We start from the raw sequence: 12,035 nt of genomic DNA on the forward strand, positions 1-12,035 counted from the left end.
AGTGAGGGAGGCTATGATTATGCATTTTTTTTTTTTTTGCCACAATGGGGAGTTACATATTTTCAGGGTTTGGCTGGAAATAGAATGAGTTCTTACAAGACCATGTGTGGTAGGTAAAGGAGTGATGGGGAGATTTACTGTTTTGCATAGCAACTTTGGGGAGTAGTCTTTCAAAATAAATGGTCCTAGAGGAGACAATGCATCCACTGGACCCCAGGGGTGGGCGCACCATTGTATATGTGAGGTCACCAGAATTCCTCTATAAGAGCTTCCAATGCTTCGCTGGGGACGAGGGCTGTGCTTCCAAGGTGCTGAGGGTCCCTTCCCCCAGCTGGCTTCGATTGGTAATAAAGAATTGCTGTTCAGCCAATGGCTGGGTAGGGAGATGGAGGTGGGGCTTTTAGATTGAATGGGTAGAGACAGGAGGAAAAACAGGTAGAATCTCCATGACAGTGAACGAGAAAGAGCAGACTTAAAGGCCCTCCATGTAAGAGTCCTGGAAGGTGGCCCACTATCCCGAATTGTGTCTGGGGAAGCAGAGATGAAATATACATTTTAAAAGATGTTAACTCAGGAATACCAGAGGGGAAGGTGTGCTAGCCTCAGGGGAGCTTCAGAAGTGCCCAACCATTAAGCTAGTCAAGGCATAGCAACCTTAGGTGTGTGTGTGTGTGTGTGTGTGTGTGTGTGTGTGTGTGTGATTCATTCTCAAATCCAGAGCTCTTGGGCCTGTGAGCTCTTGGCCTGAAGCAACGCACACACAACTCACTGGAAGCATCAAGAGGTTTAACAAATTCGAAGGCTCCATCTCCACTACACCTTACATGCTTGCGTATGCCAGTTACCCAGTTACTTTTTTTTTCCCCCAGAGTTGAGGACCAAACCCAGGGCCTTGCACTTGCTAGGCAAGCGCTCTACCACTGAGCTAAATCCCAAGCCCCACATGCTTGTGTATAACCAGATCTTATGGAGGCACTTTCTCAAGCGAGGTTCCCTCCTTTCAGATGTACGTCACACGTTGACATAAAATGAGCCAGCACACATGCAAAGCAACATATTTCGGAGTATAATTTTTGAGGCCCAGTGTCCCCAAGTCAGAATGCTTGTAAATAACTCCATACAAATTTCTCATTAATTCCTCATTCATCACTGTGGGAGCACCTCACCTCTCCCTGGCTAGCCTGGATTGTCAGCAGCACTGGCCACCTAAACATGATATCCCAGAGACCCTGTACATGTGCCGTGCTCCCAACGCAACCAGTCACTGTCCTCTTGTTTTTCCTGGGCATTTCCTAGTTCTTCTTTCTGTACTTCTGTAACCTTTGTGCAGATCTAGATCCCAAGATCTTCCTTGATCCCATCAGCCCTCAGGCTCTTCTGCCCATCCCCCACCCATCACCCAGCCCTCTGAAGAGGAGATTTGTTTGCACCTGCTCTTTCTCTGCAGCCTCTTCAGGACACATTCTTGACTCCCTGGGATTACTCACACCTCTGGTAGCCATGCTATTATTTCCCAGGATCCTTTTCTTCCAAGAGTCCTTGGTGATGGCTGCCACCTTCCCACCCCTGCCTGAGATCTTCTGGACAAGTCATCAGGGCAACGGACACCTGCAGCCCTGACTGGTGAATAGCCACCGGTCTCATTCCACCATTGCAGATTCTTAGGTGGGAGAGATTTGAATTGGATTCCAGTTTGCATCCCATCCCCTGCTTTGAGCGGGACATACAGTAGATCCTAACCAGCACCTATCGAAGGACAGATGAAAGGCCAAAGAAGTTCAGAGAACATACCCCACTGACTGGACTCTCGCTGATGTGAGCCTGTTCCCATCTTGCGTAACCACCATTGTCTGAGGCACTCTCTTAGATTCTATCTTGTGCAAACATTAAGTTCTCATAAAAATATATTTACCACCAAAGATCCTGCTTTTAAAAAAAACCTGTCAAATGTATTTCTTTTGAAAGAGGAAGAAACTGAGACCCAGAGGTTCAATGGCTCTCAGCCTCACACGGGTTAGATTTGATCTTGGAGAAGCTGGGATGTGATCCGGGGCTCTTGCCTGGTGATGGGTCAGCCCATCACTGTATACAGCTTTTGACCCAGTTTCCATGAGAAGTGACTTGTCTGAAGACACCTCCCACTGTACCTTTCACCCCTTTATAAAATGGCTTTGCTGTGTATTTCAAACGGTGGAACTGCAGATTTTGACTTTCCCTGCTCTCTCTTCATTTCTTTTCATGTGCTTCCAAACCTCTCAGGAAGACAGACGCCAGCTTCTCCCCGCCCCTCTGGGAGAGTGAGTACAGCCTCCGAGAAGGGATTCACCTGATTGGGTCTTGTTCCTTCCTTGTGGGTCTTAAAACCCCCCGCATGAACTACACAGCCCCTCAGTGTCGGATAGTGGAGGTGGCGCCGTAGACAGAGGCAGAGGATGGCAAGCACAGTGCTGAGTGCTATGTACTCCTTTCGACTTTTCAAACCAAGCTCGGTCTTCACACTCTGCTTCCATTTCATCTTTCCATGTGTCGTCAGCCTTTGTCCATCTGTAAAAATGCCTGCAAAGTTTTCTCTCAATGTACTTTCCTCGCTAGTGTGCTTTCTGCTTGGAGATATGTACGAACGCTTAGCAAGTTAGCTGGACTGGGGCTTCTTTTAGTAGTGGATATCAGCCAATTTATTAGCTATTTGATTTTTTTTAATTATTGCATCTAAAATACAACTTGGCTTTTATATGGATTTTTAAAGTGTTTTAATGGCCAATCTATTTATCAACATCTTTACCTTTTATAAGCTCCGAAGTTTTAATAACTTTTCTTGTGATGATGAAGGGTGTTTGTCTGTTTAAAGAGTAACAACTAAAGTCATAAACCTGTACTTGGTGGGGAGCAAGCTAGCTCAGAGATGGAGCTTTTCATCTTATGTAAACTTTGAGGTGCAAGGTTTTACTGTGAGCCACAGCTTGCCTGTCATCCTCATGTGTGTAAGATATCTGCATATGTGTGTATTTAAAGGTATGAATGTCATCATGTCTGATTGCTGTATGAAGCAAACTCCGCAGTACCTTGTGTGTTAACAGAAGTTTAATCAAGATAATTGCATAACCAGGTATTTCTTCTTATGTCATGCATTTATCATGTATTTACACACTGACTAAAGAGATACTCCAAATATATCTGAATCAAGGCTACTGGGTATAGCACAGTTGGTAGAGGAATTGCCTAATATGAGCAAAGAAGGGGGTTCAAATCCCAGTCCCCCACCCAGGCAGGCATGGTAGTACACTCCTGTAATCCTAGCACTTTGGATGTGGGTGTATGCAGGAGGATCGGAAGGTCAAGGCCATCCTCAAAAAGTAAATAAAATATCAAAGCTGAATAAATGCCTTGCACACTTATGGTAAAGAATATTAAGATTGCCAAACGATGAGCCTGGCTTTTATAATGACACAGAGGAAAGAAATGTTTCCAGCACGGGCATCCTTGACCCCCCCCCCCCCCCGATGTCCAGCAGAGATCTGAACGTCCTAAAGGATTCTCTTTCCTCTATCTACACCACCAATCCTTTTCTGAAGGCTCTCAGGATGTCGAGCCAGGCAGCTTCGAAATTCCAGTAGGGGGCGCTGTTGTCTAACACAAAGTCTGTTGTCGAGTTTTGTTTTTTAATATAATTTTTTTTATTGAGTTCTTTTTAAGCTTTACCCTTTCCCAATGCTTAATCTGTTTAAATGGACAGTGGTTATTTTCTCTTAAGTTCACTATGAGTTTAATCTCATATTTAATACACTGAAGTGCTATATGATTTTTTTTTCTGCACTGATTAACATAACTTTCCTTAAAATGTGTTCTGACTAGGAAGCAATCTTGTTCAGGAACATGAATAATAATTTCATTGTTTTAAAAGCAAGGACATATTTGATAATTTTGGAAAAATGAAGTGAATTTTGATGAGGTTGGTTCTGAAATTAATCTGGTATTTTTGGAGAAATTGAATATAAAAATTCTGCCTTGAAAATGTATTTATTTTCTTTTTTAGCTGGGAGAGATGCATTCTATTTGCATTTTTGAGGCTGAGTAATTTTAATTCCATATTTATTGTACAAGGCCAAGAGGAACATTTACTTTGTTTTCCCTGATTACTTATACAATTAATTCTTTTCAGCTACCACATGAGCCATGAACCATAATATTATATTCCTTGCTAATACATTCTGCCAAAGTATTAGTATTTAAAGTATTTACATGAAAACACAATAAGTTAATGTATTAACTTTCTCAACTGTGTACACTGTTGCCACGAAGCAAATCACCTTTATTTTACTACAAGTAAAAGTCATTAAATGTTTCTCAGTTAGCTGAGCAACTTTTCCAAATGATCTAGCAAGGAAAAACACTGCCTGTTCTACTCAGTGCAGCTGAGTTTCCTGCTGGAGAGGAGAGTTAATCTTTATAGATGTGATGCTGGCTCCTAAGGAAACGGGTGGAGCCCTGATACACTCGATTTCTCTTTAGTTCATTTCTAAGTGATGCTAGATTGGAAAGCAAAAACCTTTAAAGCAAAGATTTGTGATCAAGACTTTCTCATGTTAAAATTAGAATTTGGAAGCCCAACTGAGTGAATCCTTTGAATTACAAACTTAATTTAAACACAATAATATTTTATTTTTCTCCCTCAATAAAATTTAACATTCCATCATAAATTTAAGACCACCTGAGTTGAGTTGAGTCCCATATTTTCGGGTGCAGATTAAATGTAGTTTTGGGGAAAAAAGATAAAATTAACTTTGAGTTCATATTTATACAGCATAAATATCATATGAGTTTAACTTCTTTTGGAGTTCTAATATTGGCTAATACTAAAGGTACAAATATTTTTTTAAGATTAGTAATGACTATTCACACACCAAAAAATTTGATGGTTTTAATAACAGACTAAAACTGTTAATTATTTTATGTATGTTGGTGGAGCCTCTGACACTAAGGTGTTTGATTTCTGTCTCTTGAAATATGTGTTTAGCATTTTGGGTAGCATGTGTATGGTTACTTATTATTTCTAAGAGTATTGTGGTGTGTGTGTGTGTGTGTGTGTGTGTGTGTGTGTAAAACTCTGGTCATTAGGCTTGGTGTCAAGGCTCCTGAGCTATCTCACCCCTAATTTCATACATGTATACAACGTATCTCAATCTTGTTCACTTCCCATGCCCCAGGTACCCCCAGCACATCTCCCACATTCATGACCTCTTCTTTTTCCGCATAACCCACTAAGGCCAATAGTGCATGTGTGTATTGTGTGGAGCCATTACTAACCTACCAGCAGCCACACTCCCAAAGGAAAAAGAAAAACCCGATACGCTCCTCCAGTGACCACCCATTGACAATGGCTTCTCAGCTAGGGATGAGGACTCATGAGCCCCTCCCCTGAGCAGATGGAATATTGACTGCCTTGGTCCTTTGTGGGTCACCACAGCTGCTGCCAGTTCCTGTGCCTCAGCCATGTCATGTCCAGACACAGGATTTCATCCCGCCCCTCCCCACATCCTCTAGCTCTTACCTTCTCACATCCTTTCTCCATCCTCTTTCAAGATGTCAGAACTGTGGTTTTGACATGACCTAGTGTGACCTCATGTTTAAGTACTGTTGTTCTGGGATTCCCCTTCCTTCTGAGTGTGTGCAATATCGTCCAATGGATTCTGAGTTTTCGTAATCAGCTTCCCTCTCTGCTTTTCAGGGATGAAGGACTGGCTCTGCACTGGTTTCATGAAAACTGACTTTGGATTTCAACCTATGTCACTCAAATGGCATCTCAACTGAAGTTAGGACTCTTAACCTCCAGTTATCTTCTTTCACCCTTTTCTGGCTTCCCGTGTCCCCCTTACCCGCAAGAAATGTGAGGCAGTTTCCAGATTTGAGTGTTTTATATCCAGCCTGTTTTACCTCTGTGAAGATTTATAGATCCTCTGTTTTCTGAGTTCTGAAATGACATGTTTATATAAGATTTTATTTATTATATATATATGATAAATATGCTGCTGCTGTCTTTTAGACACACCTGAAGAGGGCATGAGATCCCATTACAGATGGTTGTGAACGACCATGTGGTTGCTGGGATTTGAACTCAGGACCTCTGGAAGAACAGTCAGTGCTCTTAACCACTAAGCCATCTCTCCAGCCCTGAGCTTAGTATGTTTTATCTGTTGTGTTGGACTCAGCCAGGGCCTTTGGAATGTGAAAACTCTTCATTTAGTTTGGAAAATCATCATGAACTTTTTAAAGAGTGTTTTATGTATTCCAGGCTTGCCAGGAACCCACTGCCAAGGTTTCTAGCTAAGGTTGGCTAGAAAGTCATGACTGTCCTGCCTTCGTCTCCCCGGGTGCTACCATACCCGGCTCTCATGAATGATTTCCTGTTGGCAGTCACCCCTCCATTCCTCTGTCATGGTATAATTCTGACATTGTATCATCTGTCTTTCCTCTGTAACATTTCGTGATTTCTGTCCCCAGCCTCTTTCTTTCTCTCTGACATTATCTGGCTATGTGGTCTACACCTGCCTTGAGTTTTCCGTCCTTTGGCCTTTCATAAGAGCTGGGATTGAAGACACACAGACTAGTGGGGGCTTCCCAGTACTCTGATGTCAGAAGAGCTTGTCAAGTTTTCTTCTACTGTACTGTAAATATATATATTTACATTTTTTCTGAATGCCCATGTTAATTAGACTTCCCATTTCAGGAAATTTGGATCTAAAGCAGGTTTTCCGAGAAATAATTCCATTTCTCCTTTCCCATCGCCTTCTATGTTCTTTATTTCTTCCAAGTTGGAACTTGTTGAGTTTTTTGCTTGTTTATTTGTTTGTTTGTTTGTTGTGAGGTGGTTTTTCTTTTTTAAAGCTTTGTTGAGACCGAGTTGGAAGTTTTTCTCAGACACTTAAGGTTTCTTGGTATCTTGCCTGTTTCAGAGTTCTTTCACTTAAAAGTTGGGGGATTCTATGCTTCACATGAGGAGCCCGTTGGCTGTCTGCCGGTCTCACTACAGAGTGGCTGGCCTAGCCTTATTATGGGAACTCAGTATTCCTAGGTGTTTCCTCTAGGCCGCTTTAGATGGTCATAGAAGCAACTTTGTAGCTGCTGGGTGATATAGACGCACTGCCTGCTTCCAGAGCCAAACTTAAGAAGGAGGACGGTGAGTGCTGATATGCAGGTAAGCACGCATTGTCATGAGTCTTCTCAAGAGATTGTCCATTCCACTGACAGTTCCTAGAGCTATCTCAGGTCACTTATCCATTCCTAAAACCCCCTTTCCCTCTTTCTATGGGAATTGGATTTGGTTTTCCACCAGCTAAGAGAGACTGAAGTTAAGGGAGTTCCAATTACACCCTTAGCAATTCTTCTAATGTTCCTCTTTGTTTCAGCCTCATCTTCATATACATTTTAATAAATACCAGGGCCACCAGCCCCAGAGGCTTCAGGGATGTGATTCTGAGGACTGTGCTACTCATCACCCTGACACCCCTCCCCCTGGCAAGATGGACTGAAGGCCATTTCCTTACTTTAATTTCCTTCCTGCTGACCTTTAGCTGTAGAATAGTTTTAAAAGAATAGTTATTTCTTTATTCATTTATTGTGGTTCTAGGTATCAAACCAAAGGCACCGAGCATGCTGGAAAAGCACTCCATCTAAGCCAACCATCTTCAAATCCTCCGCCACCGCAACAAACCAATATCAACAGCAATCACAGCAAAACCCCACTGCCATGATTACAACAACCTCAAAACAAAATGAAACATTCCCTGCTGCTTCTGTGTTTGGATAAGGTACTTAGGAGAAATTTGCATATCTAACTACTTATCTGCTCTTTCCTGGAAAGTAATCGGATAATAGGACTGAGACATTCTCTTGGGTCATATAATTGAACCACCAGCCAGCTGCCTATTTCTTGTAAATTAAAGCCAAATAATTATTGTAATAATTTTGCCAGTTAGAATAAAAAAAATCCTCTTATAAGTACTTTATGTACTAAGGTTTCTTTAAAAATGTTTTAAATAGATGATGATGATGTGTGCGTGTGTGTGTGTGTGTGTGTGTGTGTGTGTGTGTTGTGCGCACGCACATAGGTGTGAAGATGGGCAACTTTCAGGAATCAGTTCTCTCCTGACTTAGGGAAGAACTTACTTTGTCAGCCTTGTGTTACTGTTACTGTTAGGTCTCCTTGGTAAATCTATAGTGAATTATTGTGACTAGCCTTCAACCTGTTAGAGTCTTGTGACCCAAGCAATCCAAGCAGCCAAGAAACACTAAAAGCATATTCATATAAAATTATATGGTGAGATATTAAAACACAAAGGTGAAGAATCCTAGTTTAAAATTTTTAAATATTGGAAAGTAGCCGAATTTTTTTATACTGTTTATATCAAGGAAAATATATTTGTGAACCCAGATTGAGTTGTAGTGTATTTTGACTTGGGCTCATATTTCAAGATCATATTGGGAGCTCTTTCCTTTTGCTGCTGCGTCCGCAGCCACGAGTGTGCTCAGGCTACAGAAGAGGCTTGCCTCTAGTGTCCTCCACTGTGGGAAAAAGAAGGTCTGGCTGGACCAATGAAATCGCCATTGCCAATTCGGGTCAGCAGATCAGGAACTGATCAAAGGTGGGCTGATCATCTGGAAGCCTGTCTATTCCATTCCCGGGCTCGCTGCCGGAAAAACACCTTGTCCTGACGGAAGGGCAGGGATGTGGGCATAGGAAAGAGGAAGAGTACCGCCAACACTCGGATGCCCAAGAAGGTGACCTGGATGAGAAGGATGAGGATCCTGCTTCTGAGGAGCCGGCTTCTCAGGAGATACCGGGAATCTAAGAAGACTGGCCACCGTATGTATCACAGCCTGTGCCTGAAGGTCAGGGGGAATTTATTCAAACACAAGCGGATTCTCACGGAGCACAACCACAAGCTGAAGGCAGACAAGGATCCACAAGAGGCTGCTGGCTGACTAGGCTGAGGCTCGCAGGTCTAAGACCAAGGAAACATGAAAGCACTGGGAGGAGCACCTCCAGGCTAAGAAGGAAGAGATCCTCAAGACTGTCCAAGGAGGAAGAGACCAAGCAATAAAGCTTCCCTCGTGTCTGTTCTTAGTGGCATGGCTGTGGCCTCACAAGGATCAGTCATTAAAATAAAACAAGCCTTTAGAAAAAGATCATATTGGGTCATTCTTAACAGTCATGGTCAATGCTGTTCAGAGGGAGCATTTACCTCTGGGGAGTATTAGCTTATTAAGATACATACATATTAAAAAAGGAGAGAGAGAGAGAGAGAGAGAGAGAGAGAGAGCGCTAGGGCAGGTAGCATATACCTGTGCTCCCAGCACGAGGAAGGCCTAGGAGAGCAGACCAGGCACTTAAGGTCATCTTCCGATACATAAGATATTTATGTCCAGTCTGCGCCATATGAAAGATTATCTTAAAAAAAAAACCACTACCCTCAATAGATGCAAAACTTATGTAAACTTAGATCTACTAATCTTTATCATGGGGCTAAACTATTTTCTCCCACAGAGTTGAATCAGTTCCTCAAAGCCGTCTTGTTCTGATCACAATGGATCCTGTAGCTACAAGGTTCTGGTCAGACTAAATCCTGCAGTGCTCTGTAGCTGAACAGGGCATGATGAAGCTTCTGCTATCAGAGAGAGAGGGAGTAGTGTTTGCTGTTTTAAAACAGTCAAGGGCAAGGGCCATTTGTTTAATATGCTGCCTTTCATGAAAAAGCAGGGGAAGGAATAGAGAGATACTTTTATAAGTGTTTATATGTGCATGAAGAATATTTTATAAGGTTGCATTTTTAAAAGTTAAAGATGAGCTGTGAGGTGGGAACTTGGCGGAGGGAAATCTGGAGAAAACATTTTTGCTATATACATTCTTATGATAGCAGGTTTTTTTTTTTTTAAAAAAAAGAAAAGTGAAATTAAAAATATTCAACTTTAATAACAAATCCACATCAAACTGAACTGGATTTTCAAGAGTTGTTGTTGTTTGTTTGTTGTTTGTTTTGTATTTGTGTGTGTGCTCAGAGTCTAGGCTCAGGACCAGCTGAGTAAGGTGTGGCTAAAGATATTGAATTTTCACGTGATCTGCCCATTCGTCTGGCCCACGCTCAGTTCTCGACTGCCGCCTGTCGTGGAGCACATGCCTGTCCTCTGGAGAAGTGGCCATTAGAGCCGATGGATCATAGCTTCACATTGTTCTATGCCTCCCCAAAGAGGAAGAGAAAACCTCGTTTCTTCTTTGGCAATAAAGTCTCAAGAAGATCCTTATACCATCTAGGGACACATGCTTAACTCAGCCTTGATCCATGAGCCAAACTGTGGGAGTTTGAACTTTCACTGCATAGGAAGGGGAAAAGTAGTCTCGCAAGTTAGGGCTGATGAGCAAGCATTCACATCTACTATAGAACCACAGTACATACCAACTTTGAGTGAACCATCCACGTTCCTGACATCCATGTAACTCAACTTGTATTTATTTTTCCCAAGACAGGGTTTCTCTGTGTAGCCAGCCCTGACCGTCCTGGAACTTGGTTTGTAGACCAGGTTGGTCTTGAACTCACAGATATCTGCCTACCAAGTGCTAGGATTACTAATCTAGACCTGCTGAGAAAATAGTGAACTGACAGATGCCAGAGGCTTGTTAAGTGATCGCCCACTAAGACTGTGATGTCTTAATTTGGGCTTGAATTGAAAGTAGAGTATGATATCTTTTATATTTTTGACTCTAAAAGTTGTATTATATAGATCTAAAAACCCATTAAACCCTGCCTCTAAAACTACTGTTTATTCCCTCTTGGTATAAATAGCGTGAGAGTCTAGTCTACAACAAGGAGACAAAGGAAATTGGTGTCAAAAGGAAGCATAAGACAGCTCTGATTTCAGACATGCTGAACTATTAACAACCCTGTTGGGCTTTTTGCTTTAGTCTGTTTTTCTGGTGCTTGGATGGAACCCAGGGCCTCTTACATGTGATACTACCACACTACATGACTAGCTCTAATTGAACACATTTTTAGAAAATGAAAAACTTAGCTATCTATCTAATGGTTAAAGTTATCTGTCTGATGGTTGAAGATAGAAGGGTGGATCTTCAGAAGGACAGCTAACACTGCATTTTTTAGTCTTTTCAGAGCCTGCAGAGAATCCATTTTTTTTCAAAAGACAATTCAGATACAAAGACAGTCGTCCCTTTGCATGGCAAAGGCAGAAAGGTGAACCAAGTCATTTGGACACCTTTAAATATATCTTTCCCCATCACCATGATGGTGGCTTTGCTTTGCAAAGTGGTTGGAATCTATGTTAGCATTTGCCATAGGCAGAAGGTTGATGTTCCTCCCCAGACTCATGTTAGACATTTCGAGAAATGGGAACTCTAGGAGGCACAGAGGCCATGAGGGCATACCCTCATGAATGGAAGTAATTGTTCCTCAGACAAGGGCCCAGAGAATTCTTTCTCCTTCTAGTTATGTGAGGTATGCTGTTTTATTTTTGTTGTGCCAAAATGACAGAAAATCAACTGTGGGGGGAGAAAGTTTATCTTGGTGGTTAATGGTCACTTGGCACCATTGTTTCTGGACCACGGTAAACCATGGTGCACAGAGAGAGAAAGGTTTCTCACTTCATGGCAGCCTCAAAGCAAGGGCAGACTACAGACAAGATAGCCTGAGATCAGAGCTCTCAGGATCTAATTACTTCCCCGAAGTCTCACCTATAAACGCTGCTACACTGAAGTGAATCCCGAATTCAACTCATAAGCCTTTGGAAGATATTTCAGATCCAAACCATACATGAGGTTACAATGAAAAACCAGTTCAGGCCAACACACTAGGAAACAGGTCCTCAGCAAATGCTCATGTTCACTTTCCATGCTAAGATTCCTAATTTAGTAACACCTGTAAGGACCTTGCCATCTAAGATAACATATTCACAGGTCCTGGGTTTTAGAACATGGTCGTTTTGGGGAGGTAATTATTCCGCCTACCACAGAGGTACAAAATGAAATAGTC

General features: G+C 42.1%; 1 pseudogene; it reads left to right on the forward strand.

Moving 5' to 3' along the window:
* The first annotated feature begins 7,186 nt into the window (after window positions 1-7,186).
* LOC127690778 (60S ribosomal protein L19-like) lies at window positions 7,187-9,098 on the forward strand (annotated as a pseudogene).
* The last annotated feature ends 2,937 nt before the right edge of the window (window positions 9,099-12,035 follow it).

Source organism: Apodemus sylvaticus, chromosome 8, assembly GCF_947179515.1.
Source record: "Apodemus sylvaticus chromosome 8, mApoSyl1.1, whole genome shotgun sequence".
Taxonomy (NCBI): Eukaryota; Metazoa; Chordata; class Mammalia; order Rodentia; family Muridae; genus Apodemus; species Apodemus sylvaticus.